The 13,545-nt window shown below is 45.4% G+C and overlaps 1 protein-coding gene and 1 pseudogene across 1 annotated transcript in view; one reads left to right on the plus strand and one right to left on the minus strand.

Moving 5' to 3' along the window:
- RFFL (ring finger and FYVE like domain containing E3 ubiquitin protein ligase) overlaps positions 1-6,281 on the minus strand; it is a 76,067-nt gene extending 69,786 nt beyond the window's left edge. The window contains exon 1 of the mRNA XM_063628592.1: positions 5,566-6,281. The gene's annotated coding sequence lies outside the window, so the exon portion shown is untranslated. The remainder of the gene's footprint in view (positions 1-5,565) is intronic.
- Positions 6,282-11,581: 5,300 nt separating this feature from the next.
- Positions 11,582-11,678, plus strand: LOC129470821 (uncharacterized; annotated as a pseudogene).
- The last annotated feature ends 1,867 nt before the right edge of the window (positions 11,679-13,545 follow it).

Below are 13,545 nucleotides of genomic sequence, written 5' to 3' on the forward strand. Positions count from 1 at the left end.
AAATGGATGTTAGGTGCTACTTAATGGGGCCACCCTCAAAGGCTCCTAGCCTAATCTGGGCTACCGTCCAGGTACAGATGGCAGAATTTGGGTAATGTTATTCATTTATTCCTGCAGATAGTAACTCTGGGCACATGCCAACACTCCACTCATTCTAAAAAATTGTTTAAATTGTTGCTAATTGTCCTGTGACTCATTCTTCTTACCCCTATTCTCTGGTTCTTAACTTTAGTCCTCACTCTTTCATACATTTTCTAAAAGAGCTGACTGAATAGATATTCCTGGAAAGAGATACAGAGAAAGCTGGATTTAGAAAAGCATCTTAAGCCTACAGAATAAAAATTGTGTGAGGAAGTGGGAGAAGGGACGTTTATTGAGTTGCCTACAACGTACAAAAAACATATTTTTCTCTCTTTTAATCCTACCATGCATATTTTTCCCCTTTTAATCCACATAACAATCCTACCAGGTATTTTCATCTTGCAGATGAAAAAACTGAAGCTCACAGAGGTTAAGTAATTTGCCTAAGGTAGCACAGCCAGGAAGTGGGGGAGTCAGAATTCAAAACCAGGTTTGTCTATACAAACAAACAACATTAGGGATAATGTATCTAGTGCCTGAGTCTGTTTTAAATCAGATGGTTCCAAATTTCAGCAATTATTCTTCCTTCCATGAACTCATCAAACGGCTGCTGACTAAATTTTATTAACTATTTGTTACGCACCTATTATTTTCAATAAAGGCTTCAGCTGTGTAGAAATAAAACAGGCAAACTGACTTTATTCTAAAATTTGACATACAGAGAATTCCCAGGCATCTCTGCCATCCAACACTGATGATCATAACTAGATTCAATTACCTATTCAGACCTCTAGTTGTTTCCACATTATCATTCATTTGTCCACTCATGAGATAAACGAAGCTACTTTCACCAAAAACCCTCCCTCATGACTCCTGATAGATAATACAGCAGAGGGGGCCTCACTGTAAAGCAATTTACATAAAAGTTATAAAAGCTCTTTGTTATCTGTCATGACTAGGAAATGGGCTATTCTAGCAAATCAAACATCCTGGCTAGCATAACGATTCTATTAGAGGGACTACCAATTTATAAGGAATTTCAATGTGCATAATTTCACTCTAAAAATTAAAAAAGAAAAGCGGGTCAGGCACGGTGGTTCACGCCTGTAATCCCAACACTTTGGGAGGCCGAGGTAGGCAGATCACTTGAGGTCAGTAGTTTGAGACCAGCATGGCCAACATGGTGAAACCCCATCCCTACTAAAAATACAAAAATAGGCTGGACATGCTAGTAGTGCATGTCTGTAGTCTCAGCTACTTGGGAGGCTGAGACAGGAGAACTGCTTGAACCCGGGAGGTGGAGGTTGCAGTGAGCTGAGATCACACCACTGCACTCCAGCCTAGGTGACAGAGCAAGACTGACTCAAAAAAAAAAAAAAAAAGAAAGAAAGAAAAGGGAAGAAAAGTGAACCCCAATTTTCAAAGTTCCATGGGGCTTGATGTACAGGAGATAATGCCCCCCCAACCCTGAAAAAAAGTATCAATGCAATAAAACGGTGGTTCCCAAACTTGACTGCACATCAAAAGCACTTGGGAAGCCAGTCACGGTGGCTCAATGGCTCAAGCCTGTAATCCCAGCACTTTGGGAGGTCGAGGCAGGCGGATCACCTGAGGTCAGGAGTTTGAGACCAGCCTGGCCAACAGGGTGAAACCCCGCCTCTGCTAAAAACACAAAAATTAGCCGGGCGCAGTGGTGCGTGCCTGTAATCCCAGCTACTTGGGAGACGGAGGCAGGAGAATTGCTTGAACCCGGGAGGCAGAGGTTGCGGTGAGCCGAGATCATGCCACACACTCTAGCCTGGGTGACAGAGAGAGACTCCATCTCAAAAAAATAAATAAATAAAAAGCACTTGGGGAGCTTTTTGAAAATAAGGATGCAAGGGAGATTTTTTAAAGCTAGCTTCCAGCCGGACACAGTGGCTCACACCTGTAATCCCAACATTTTGGGAGGCCAAGGCGGGCAGATCACCTGAGGTCAGGAGTTTGAGACCAAACTGGTCAACATAGTAAAACGCCGTCTCTACTAAAAATACAAAAATTAGCCGGGTGTGGTAACACACATCTGTGGTCCCAGCTACTTGGGTGGCTGAGGCAGGCGCATCATTTGAACCTGGGAGGCGGAGGTTACAGTGAGCCGAGATCACATCACTGCACTCCAGCCTGGATGACAGAGCTGAGACTGTCTCAAAAATAAATAAATAGACTTGAGTGCGGTGGCTCACACCTATAATCCCAGCACTTTGGGAGGCTGAGGCGGGCGGATCACATGAGGTCAGGAGTTCAAGATCAGCCTGGCCAATGTGGTGAAACCCCGTCTCTACTAAAAATGCAAAAATTAGCTGGGTGTGGTGATGGGTGCCTGTAATCCCAGCTACTCGGGAGGCTGAGGTAGGAGCATTGCTTGAACCCAGGAAACAGAGGTTGCACTGAACCGAGATCCCACCACTGCACCGAGATCCCACCACTGCACTCCAGCCCGGGTGACAGAGCAAGACTCCGTCTCAAAATAAAATGAAATAAAATAAAAATAAATAACAAAAATAAAAGGTAGCATCTACGGGGTATGGCCTCATAGTAGTAATAATAAAATTATAACATTGAAAAAATAAAAGGTAGTTCCCTGGTCATCACCTACCCACTCAATCAAAATCTCCACGAAGTGGGGCTGGGAAATCTGCATTTTTAAAGAATATCTTGGTCAGTGACTCAGCAGCAAATCACCAGGTACCTCATCTTTCAAGGAGTGGCTGGCTTTTGGAACTCCTTACAATAAAACATGCTCAAAAGGCTAAAGCTGCACTGAACACAATGTGACCTGTCATTGATGATTCAGGAGACTTCAGGATCTCCCATTACCACTAGGTTATCATTTACTACCAGTCACTAGTCACTGTACTAACAAAACCAGTAAGGTAAAGTTAATAAAGACTTTCTATTAGCAGAGAGCAGGAAAAAACAGCTTTTGTTTTATTATCAGATTCAAAAAGCTGGTTTTACTCCAGAGGAAATGCAGTTTTTTGTTGTTGTTGTTTTTGAGATGGAGTTTCGCTCTTGTTGCCCAGGCTGTAGCGCAGTGGTGCGATCTCGGCTCACTGTAACCTCCATCTCCGGGTTCAAGTGATTCTCCTGCCTCAGTCTCTCAAGTAGCTGGAATTACAGGCATACACCACCATGCCCGGCTAATTTTGTGTTTTCAGTAGAAACAGGGTTTCACCATATTGGTCAGGTTGGTCTCTAACTCCTGATCTCAGGTGATCACCCACCTCTGCCTCCCAAAGTGCTGGGATTACAGGAGTGAGCCACCGCACACAGCCAAGATGGAGATTTTATGCTTTAAAAAGGAAACTGTTTAAAAATATGAAGGACTCTTTTAACCAACTGCTTAGCTTCACTTCAGAATGTTAACAGGCCCAAATATATTAAAAATGTGGAATATTCACCCTGCATAAGAAAAGTAAAGGAGGAACTTCACGACAGTCTTAATGAAGAGAAAGGATAATGGGTTTAAACTAAGACTGGCATAACAGGATTAGCTATGACCGCTGTCCTGATGGCAGCTGTTAAATCTTGGAAACAGGGAGGGCAGAAGTCTTTAAATACATGAGGCCAATTCCTACCTATCTGAGATGGCTTTTATGTGAGATATAATAGGATATCCTACTAAGAGCCAAATTAGTTTTACTATTTTAAAACTGCTTAACTAATATAAAGTCACGAAATAAGTTAATCAGATATTTCCTTACAAGAGAACCGGGAGTCTGTTTGTATATGAAAAGATTGTCTTTAGGCTGGGCACAGTGGCTCACACCCATAATCCCAGCACTTTGGGAGGCCGAGGCCAGAGGATCACTTGAGCTCAAGGCGTTTGAGACCAGCCTGGGCAACATGGCAAAACCCTGTCTCCACCAAAAACACAAAAATTAGCTGGGCGTAGTGACGCACATCTGTGGTCCCAGGTACTTGGGAGGCTGAGGTAAGAGGATTGCATGAGCCCAGGAGGCAAGGTTGCATTGAGCTGAGATCATTCCATGGCACTCCAGCATGGCTAACAGGAGTGAGACCCCCATCTCAATTAAAAAAAAAAAAAAAAAAAAAGACTATCTTTACAATTGCCAAAATCTTTCTTACACAAACACCAAATAACCATTACCAATAACTAGAAGTGAAACAAAAACAACCAGTAATCATCATTAAACCAGTAACCATTACCAAACAACAATGAAGCAGCTCCTCGCTTGAGACTTCACCAATAGCAATTTAAACTATGTGTTCTCATTAAACTCTAATACCTTAATTCTGTTATTGTATTAACAAGTTATGAGATTCTAAGGTATAGAGGTTAAATCTTTCCTCCAAAAACATAAACACTATGACTAGTACAAGTTTGGTATAAAAGTCTCTAAGATTAAAACAATGGCAGTTAATTAAAGGTTCTATGACAAGAATAAAAAATCAAGGTGGAATTAGTCCCCCTAACAACTTCTTAGGTTTACAGAGGTGTTCTCAGAAAGTCTTAGGCATGACACTCATAGAGATGGGTGTGACTATATTTAAATAACAATGCACATGTAATTAGAAAAGAAATTGTGCCCTTTTTTGTTATTGCTGCTGTTTGTTTTGTCTTCTTAAATGCTGGTCACTAAAAACGCATTTTCCACAACCCTTAAGAGGTGTTCCGGCCTGGCGTGGTGGCTCACATCTGTAATCTCAGAACTTGGGGAAGCCGAGGCAGGAGGATCGCTTGATCCCAGTTCATGTCCAACAACATGGCAAAACCTCGTCTCTACGGAAAATACAAAAACTAGCTGGGTGTGGTCGTGCATGCCTGAGGTCCCAGCTACTCAGGAGGCTGAGAAGGGAGAGTCACCTAAGCCTAGGAGGTCAGGGCTGCAGTGAGCCATGATTACACCACTGCACGCCAGTCTGAGTGACAGAGTGAGACTCTGCCTCCAAAAAAAAAAAAAGGTGTTCCTATTAGATGGTACCAAGCAAAGTTATGTCAACTGGCTTGGTCGTGAGAGAAGGTTTGAAAGAAATTGATTTTTACGGTTTCTGAGAAGGGACTTTTTTTGTGCATGTTATTTTGGCAACTGGTTAAACTGGTCGATTTAAATATTTACAACCCTTGATGCCGACGTAAACAAGGTATCACAACTGTCTACCTGATCAATATGAAAGTTTTTAACCAGCTGGTCTTTGTAATTAGATGGGCATTAAAATGAGTGTGTCCTAGATTACATGAACATTTTCTTCAATCACAATCAATATATTAGCCCTGCCACATCAATCTGCAGGTGTTATGAAAATATACCCAAATATTTTCAAACTTAAGAATACCTCTAAATAAACTGTAACTTCTGAATTGTACTCTAAAATTCAGAATTAGGAAATATACAATAAAAGTTCAAAAACCTTTGCCATCATCTACTTCCTTGAATGTGAAAGAGAATGTAATCAGAGAAAAGGATAAAGAAGTTGTCAAACCTGAAATCCCCTTAACAGAAAGGAGCTGTCACGGCTAGGCTGCAGCCCTAGAACTCTGTACACAAACTCAGCCCAGTACCTTGTACCCTGCCTACTCCCATTCCTAGAAGAATGGTATAATAAATGGGCAGCCCGGCCCACATTTCAGTAAATTGAACTGTCACGGGGAGAATACGGCACCCCAAACAGTTGCAGCGACAGTGGTAACAGGAAGTCTCTCTGTCCTCTAAACCAATCATCAAAGGGATACATAAGGAACTTACTGCTTTCTTAGAAGGCCACACGCACCCCGGGATGTTTGCTCATCACGTCACTCTGGCCTTTAACCAGGGAGCAAAGTGACAGTTGTGGGTAAAACCCTATTTCCAAGCTAACAATTATCCTTCCTTATGCTAGACTGGGGGGTGGCACGGTACACTCTTGATTACACAAGCAGTTTTTTTTCCCCCTAGAACAAATGACAGACCAACAAAAAGGAGAAAATATGCTATTGTTTATCTCTTCTACCAGTCTGAACTCAAGCTCTGAGCAGACGTGCCAGCGGAGGCTCTGGCTCCCCTGGTTCGCCAGACTTCCCCATGTCTAGTCAACTGTCTCCTGGGCAGCCGGCTGAAGAGAGGCCCCATTTCCCTCTCGGTCTTGACCGCTGCCGCACAGTGGCGACCTCACACACATCGCGAACAGAGGACAACTCCCAAGCGAGGGAACAGTGGACCCTGCGGGGAGAACCGCATTCCCAAACTTCTCCATCAAACCTCCAAACTCCAAACCTCCCTCCTCCAGCCGCCTCCGTCTAAGACGGAGGTAGGGACGGGCTGTTTCCTTTAAAGGGGTAAGCAGGCCGCCGCGGACCTGCCTCAGTTTCCTCTGACGTACAAAGAGGTATCTTTTCCCCACAAGCCAACTAGACCTGCCAGTCTGCAGGGCGCTTGGGGATAATCGAGGACGCACGTCTCCCGTTACTGCCCCCACAGGTGAAACGCTTTCTTTGAGGGGACTTTTCAAAGGACAGGTGTGGGCTGCCCTGAAGGCGGGGACTTCCAGCCAGCAAACGGCTTCCCCCTACCCCTGTAGGGCAGGAAGAGTCCCAGGCCGCGCCCCACACAGAGGAAGGGCCCCCAGACCACAGCCTGACGGCACCCGACCGTCCCCCTTCCCGTCCTTCCCTAGGCCGGGCGCCCAGCGGCCCCCAGCGCAGCCGCCTCCTCACCTGCTGCGGCCGCCCGCCGGGCCGGCACCTAGGAGAGGAGGCGAGGGGAGGGGCCGGATCCCGGCCGCGGATGCCTCAGGCAGGGAGGCTGCGGACTTCGCGGCGGCGGCGTCTCTGGGGCTGAGGGGCACCCGGGGGCGGTCGCGACATCCTCACGGGCGGCCCCAGGAAGTTGGCCCCCCCACCCATCCCCAGCCGGCCCGTCCCGGACCGGCCGCTCCCGCCCTCCGCGCGGCCCAGCCCCTGGCTCGGCCCCGCCCCCTCTCGGGAGCGCGCCTCCGCTCCCGCCGCGCCCGAGCCACCATAGAGAAGAGCGAGGCGCCCGGCGGCCTCGAGCGCGGCCTCCGCTCGCGCCCCCTGGCGGAGCTGAGGCTCCCGGAGGCGGGGCCGGGCTGGTCTGAGCCGTGGGACCGTAGGAGGCGTCGTTTCCCCAAAGTCATGGTGTCGGCCGCTGCTGTTTACCTTGGTCACACAATTCTGCGAGAGGCGCCCAAGGGTCCAAGTCCAAGTTTCAGCTGGGTCAAGACCCGGCTTGGTGACCTTGAGCGAGTCCCTCAACACCTCTGAACGCATGTCATAAAACTTTGAAAGGTGCCTGACTTTCATGTCTCATTGACACTCTCATCAGTGCTATGAGCAGACGATGGTTTTCCCTGCTTCATGATTGCAGAAACCCAGCCCCACTAGAGGTTACGAGCTTATTCAGCGTCCCACAACTGGCATGTATTAGAAGCCGGGTCTGTGGAACCTAAAAACCCATGCTTGTCCCACTCACTCTAGCACTGCCCAGTCTAAACCCCTAGGACTAGCTACTTCCCCTCAGGAAGGTCAGGAAGCTGTTGAGGAAGGCTGGGGTAGAATGGGAATGACTCAGCAAGGATCCATCCCTGCCTTTTACCCATGCACCTTTCAGCAAGGTACCTAACCTTTACGAACTCTGGTTTTCTCATCCCAGAAATGCAGGTTGGCGTGGATTTAGTGAGCGCATGCATGTAGCTGTGGTTAGTAAACCGCCAAGCAGCAGGGCGGCCCAGGGGATGGTTAGCCAGCGTGGGCTACGATGCCTAGTCATGAACATAATATTAAGTTCCAACCCTTCTTTTGAATGGTGTCTAGTGACACAATTTTCTTAGGCTTTAGGTTCTATTGAGAACTCCCAGTTTTTCTGAGCAATTTGTATTTTCAAACTAGGAATATCGTAAGGAAAATAAGATCATGAGCCAGGCGTGGTGGCTCATGCCTGTAATCCCAGCACTTTGGGAGGCTGAGGTGGGTGGATCACCTGATGTCAGGAGTTCGAGACCAGCCTGGCCAACATGGTGAAACCCCATCTCTACTAAAAATACAAAAAATTAGCCAGGAATGGTGGCGGGTGCCGGTAATCCCAGCTACTCGGAAGGCAGAGGTTGCAGTGAGCCAAGGTCGTGCCATTGCACTCCAGCCTGGGCGACAAGGGCGAGACGACGTCTCAAAAATAATAATAATAAGATCACGTATACATATCAGACTCTGTCACTTTACAAGTATTATTTTCAATCCTCACAACCCAGCAAACTGTGTACTATTATTCCCATGTTATCAATGAGGATCTACATATTAAGTAATTTACCCAAAACCCCATGGTTAGAAAAAGGTGGCGCTGGAATGTATTGCTTTTTTTTTCTTTCAACCAGAAGTGTCTTGAATACACGGAGCTGCAATTTATTTATTTTTGTTTTTTTGAGACAGGGTCTCACTGTCACCCAGGCTGGAATGCAGTGTCGTGATCTCCGCTCACTGCAACCTCCGCCTCCCAGGTTCAAAGGATCCTCCCACCGTATAGCTGGGTCTACAGTCACCTGCTACCACGCTCAGCTAATTTGTTTATTTGTTTGCCTGTTTTTGGTAGAGACAGAGTTTCACCATGTTGGCCAGGCTGGTCTCAAACTCCTAACCTCAAGCGATCTGCCGCCTTGGCCTCCCAAAGTTCTGGGATTACAGGTATGAGCCACTGCGCCCCAAAAAGCTGGAATTTAAAACTGATTTTTTCAATCACCTGGAATGCATGGAAAGACTGACCTGCTAAAGGCCTCCCACATCCAAATTAAATGTACCCATCGTTTTCCTTCCTGGCTATTTTTGTAACTTTCCCTGATGCAATTCTGTCTGGTTTGCTTCTCTCTAAGTCTTCATTTCCAGCCCTACCCTCCAAAAGCATTTATGGTCTCCTCCTTTCCCTCTAATTCCTTTTCCCTAGATATGCCAGGACCTTGTCCATCCTCGCAATTCTGAAATAGATTCCTACCTGCGATGAAGGCACAGCATTTTCCACCACATCGCTCTTTTCTCTTGATAGAAATCATAGCTATAGAAAGTTAATAGGTCCAGGCCAGGCGCGGTGGCTCATGCCTGTAATCCCAGCACTTTGGGAGACCTGATCACTTGAGATCAGGAGTTTGAGACCAGCCTGGCCAATGTAGTGAAACGCCATCTCTAATAAAAATAACAAAAATTAGCCAGGCGTGGTGGCATACGCCTATAATCCCAGCTACTCGAGAGGCTGAGGCAGGGGAATCACTTGAACTCGGGAGGTGGAGGTTGCAGTGAACCGAGATTGTGCCACTGCACTCCAGCCTGGGTGACAGAGCAAGGCTCCATCTCAAAACAAAAAACAAACAAACAGAAAAAAAGTTAATAGGTCCAGAACAAGGGTGGGGTGAGACCTGGGGATGTCCTTTTGTAAACTTAGTTTACAACCTGAAGGTTCAGTTCTGAAAGGGGGTGCACTTAATCCACTGATTGGATCCAATAATTGAAGTTTGGATTCATGACATCCTGTGGAAATCGTTTTTTTCTGGGCCCTCTATTACAAGCAAATCATTGGAATGCTGCTAAATAATGTGCATATCACTGCAGCACAGAGGCCTCCGAGCTGCGTTTATCCACACTCCTCCTTTCTCCACCTTAGGCATTACCACCATCACTATTTTTCATCTTTATCATGCCCTTCCACAGAGGCATTCAATAATGTACCCATTGTGCAAGCAATCCGAAATCCTTTTCAGCAAGCAATAGTATTTAGTAGTGATAAAACACTAATTTGTCTACCAAGTGACATATTTATAGGAGCTGTTTACTTGGACATATTTTTATTATTTCTACTCATTTTCTAAGTACTTTCCAATACATATTTATGAAGCACAGGCCTTTCCCCAAACAGTTGTGAAAAAATAAATCATATTATTTCTTTTATTAGTGGCAGCATGGCTTGGAAGTCCTAGTGCCCTGATTTTAGTTACTTCTGGCAAGAGCTGGAAGAATTAATAGTGACTGACCACCTACTATGTGCCAGACTCTCTGTGAAAGACACTTTACATAAATTATCTGTTTAATTCCCCTGAGACATATATTTTACCAACAAAGAAAATGTAATTCCCCTGCAACATACACTCTACCAGTAGGACAGAGATATTACCTTGTCTAAGTAACTCGGCCAGAAAGGAACTAGCAGGGTTTTGAACTTAGATCTTTTTCCTGATTCCAAAATCTCAAATCACCATTCCATTTCACCAGCACCCCCTACCGGCTTCTCTGGATCTAATAGCTTCTGTAAAATATAAAGTGTTTTTTGTTTTGTTTTGTTTTGTTTTTTTAATGAGAGAGGATGTGTAGGTTACTGAGAATGGAACAGTTAGAGATAAACATACACAGGGTGCTAACCCTAATTTTTCTATGGGAGGTTACTCTTCAAGGGATTTACTCCCTAAGAAATCAATGGAAGGATGTTTCCCAAAGAGAAGGGCCAGTACTAGTGCTGGATCCATTCCTGAAGACAGAACTGGCTACACTGTTTGCAAGAAACAGTGCAAAATATGGGACACTTGTTTAAAAATTAAGAATTTCAAGATGACAACGGCAGAGCATTAAACTAAGTACAGAGCCCTGCTAAGCATGGGGCCCTGTGTGATTGCACTGGTCATACCACCATGTAGCTGGGCCTGCCTGGACAAAAGAAAGCTGTCATCAGTACCCCCCATGCATCATAAGCTTATTCATAATATGAGATTGAGTGCCTATGTCATGCCTGGAAAACTATTCAGTGTTTTACATAAGCTACATGATCCTAAAACAACTCTATGAAACAGATATTATTTTTCCCATTTCACGGTGGATGAAACTAAGGCTTAAAGAGACTGTTATTCATCCAGTGTTATACAGCAAGTAAATGTCAAAGCTAGGATCAAGTTAGTTGAGATATAAAAAATCCTGTTCCTTGACTTTGTATCTTTGTCAGCACAGGCCCATTGTTTTCCTACAAAACTCAAACTTAAGCTGAGGCTATTATGCCACAAACTATAGAGAGGCCAAGGAAGAGCAGAGATTCAAGGGCTACTCAAAAAGTCAAACGTGCAGCAGCTGAAGCGCAGCCGTACAGCTCCAGGGCATGAGGACCTGGCAGAGAGAATGCCATCATTTATGGCAAATGTCATGGCCAATACCCAGACTCCTCCAAGACTGAAGGGAAACCCAGTGAGGTCTTTGATAAAGACCTAACATGGAACCTAAGGCATCTAACTCAGTAAAATATTGTAAATAGTCCACTAAAGTTAGGAACAAGACAAGGATGATTGTTATTGTTGCTTCTATTCTGTGTAGTACTAAAAGTCAGTTTAGCCACTGCAATAGGACAAGAAAAAATGATAGAAAGCATTCAGGATCACTTTGGATTAATAATATACCTAACTCTAATTTAAGGTCTATGCATCGCAGAGCCTTCTCCAAGGCCAAACCCCAACACACAGAATTAGACAGTTTAAACCTTACCCAGTGTTTGCTTCACCAGCACATACACTAAAATTGGAACAATACAAAGAAGATTGATTAGCATGGCCCCTGAAATAAATTAAAAAATAAATAAATCCTGCCCAGACAACTGCATGGCAGAACACAGCAAAAACCTAGTAGGATATACATCTAAATCCCTTATCTCCCCCTACTTCACATTTCAGGGATACATAGGCCCCGTTTTGTTTTGTTTTGTTTTGTTTTGTTTTGTTTTGTTTGAGATGGAGTCTTGTTCCGTCACCCAGATTGGAGTGCAGTAGCGTGATCTCGGCTCACTGCAACTTCCACCACCTGGATTCAAGCGATTCTCCTGCCTCAGCCTTCTGAGTAGCTGGAACGACAGGCACCCGCCACCACACCCAGCTAATTTTTGTATTTTTAGTAGAAATGGGGTTTCGCCATGTTGGCCAAGCTGGTCTCAAACTCCTGATTTCAAATGATCCACCCACCTCAGCCTCCCAGAGTGCTGAGATGACAGGCATGAGCCACCGCGCTCAGCCGGTCCTGTTGTTTTTTATTCAGCTTTATTTCTCCCTAAACCTCCAGTTCTCTTTAATACTAATGATATCTGCCTTCTCCAAGTTTTTGTCATTCTTTTGTAACTTCCCTAGGGGAAATCAGAAAGAGCTGAGAATATAGATCTCTGATCCCGCTTTTTATGGTGAGCTAAGCTGAAAAGAGGTTGGGATGTGCAGCCCTTGCTGCTATCAGGGCAAAGTATGAAAAAGAATTTTGTGGAAACATTTACATATTTATAGCAGAAGGCAGCATGCAGATGGGAAGAAATGGGTTTGATATCAGGCAGATATGTGTCTGGATTCCCGTGCTGTCACTTATTAGCTTTATGTCCTTAACCTCACTGAGCTCCCATTTACTGTCTATTAAATGGAATGATTCCCTCTGCCACAGGCTGTCCTAAGGTCATAATGAGACATGCATTAAGGGCCTCAGGAGACATAATAGAGCCTTGATTAACTCGTCTTTGGTACTACCGTAAGTACTAGTGAGAGGCTGCCCACCCAGCATCCAGTTCATCCACACACTCTTTCTAGTAGAAAGCAGAACTCCCATTTTTCTTTCAGTGGCTCCAGCATGTGCTTCAGGAAAGCCTGTCCCCAGCCTCAGCTCCAGGGCTATTTCCTAGTTGGTTCAAGTCAATCACAGCAGTCCCTTTTTCTTGCCAGTTACTGTATTACACATGGGTGTATGAAGCAATTCTGCACCAATGAGATTTGAGGTGAATCAGTTTTGGTTGGAAGTTAGTTCTGAGTTAGTCCTTTGTTAAATTAAATTTGGGGTCGGGTGCGGTTGCTCACTCCTGTAATCCAGGCACTTTGGGAGGCAGAGGCAGGTGAATCACCTGAGGTCAGGAGTTTGAGACCAGTCTGGCCAACATGGTGAAACCCCATCTCTACTAAAAATACAAAAAGAGCCAGGGATGGGGGTGCATGCTTGTAATCCCAGCTACTCAGGAGGCTGAGGCAGGAGAATTGCTTGAACCCAGGAAGCAGAGGTTGCAGTGAGCCAAGATCGTGCCACTACACTCCAGCCTAGGTGACAGAGACTCCATCTCAAACAAACAAACAAACGCTAAATTTGGCCTGAGGGCTAGTCACAGTGAGTCATGCCTATAATCCTAGCACTTTGGGAGGCCGAGGCAGGCGGATCATCTGAGGTCTAAGGAGTTCGAGACCAGCCATGGCCAATGTGGTGAAACCCCATCTCTACTAAAAATACAAAAAAAGTTTAGCGTGGTGGCACGTGCCTGTAATCCCAGCTACTCAGGAGGCTGAGGCAGGAGAATCACTTGAACCCGAGAGGCAGAGGTGCAGTGAGCCAAGATCATGCCACTGCACTCCAGCCTGGGCAACAGAGCAAGACTCCATCTCAAAAAGAAACAAAAAAATTGACCCGAGGAGGCTTTATTGGGCCCTTAACAAACTGCA

The sequence above is a fragment of the Symphalangus syndactylus genome, chromosome 20 (genome assembly GCF_028878055.3).
Source record: "Symphalangus syndactylus isolate Jambi chromosome 20, NHGRI_mSymSyn1-v2.1_pri, whole genome shotgun sequence".
In the NCBI taxonomy this organism is placed as follows: Eukaryota; Metazoa; Chordata; class Mammalia; order Primates; family Hylobatidae; genus Symphalangus; species Symphalangus syndactylus.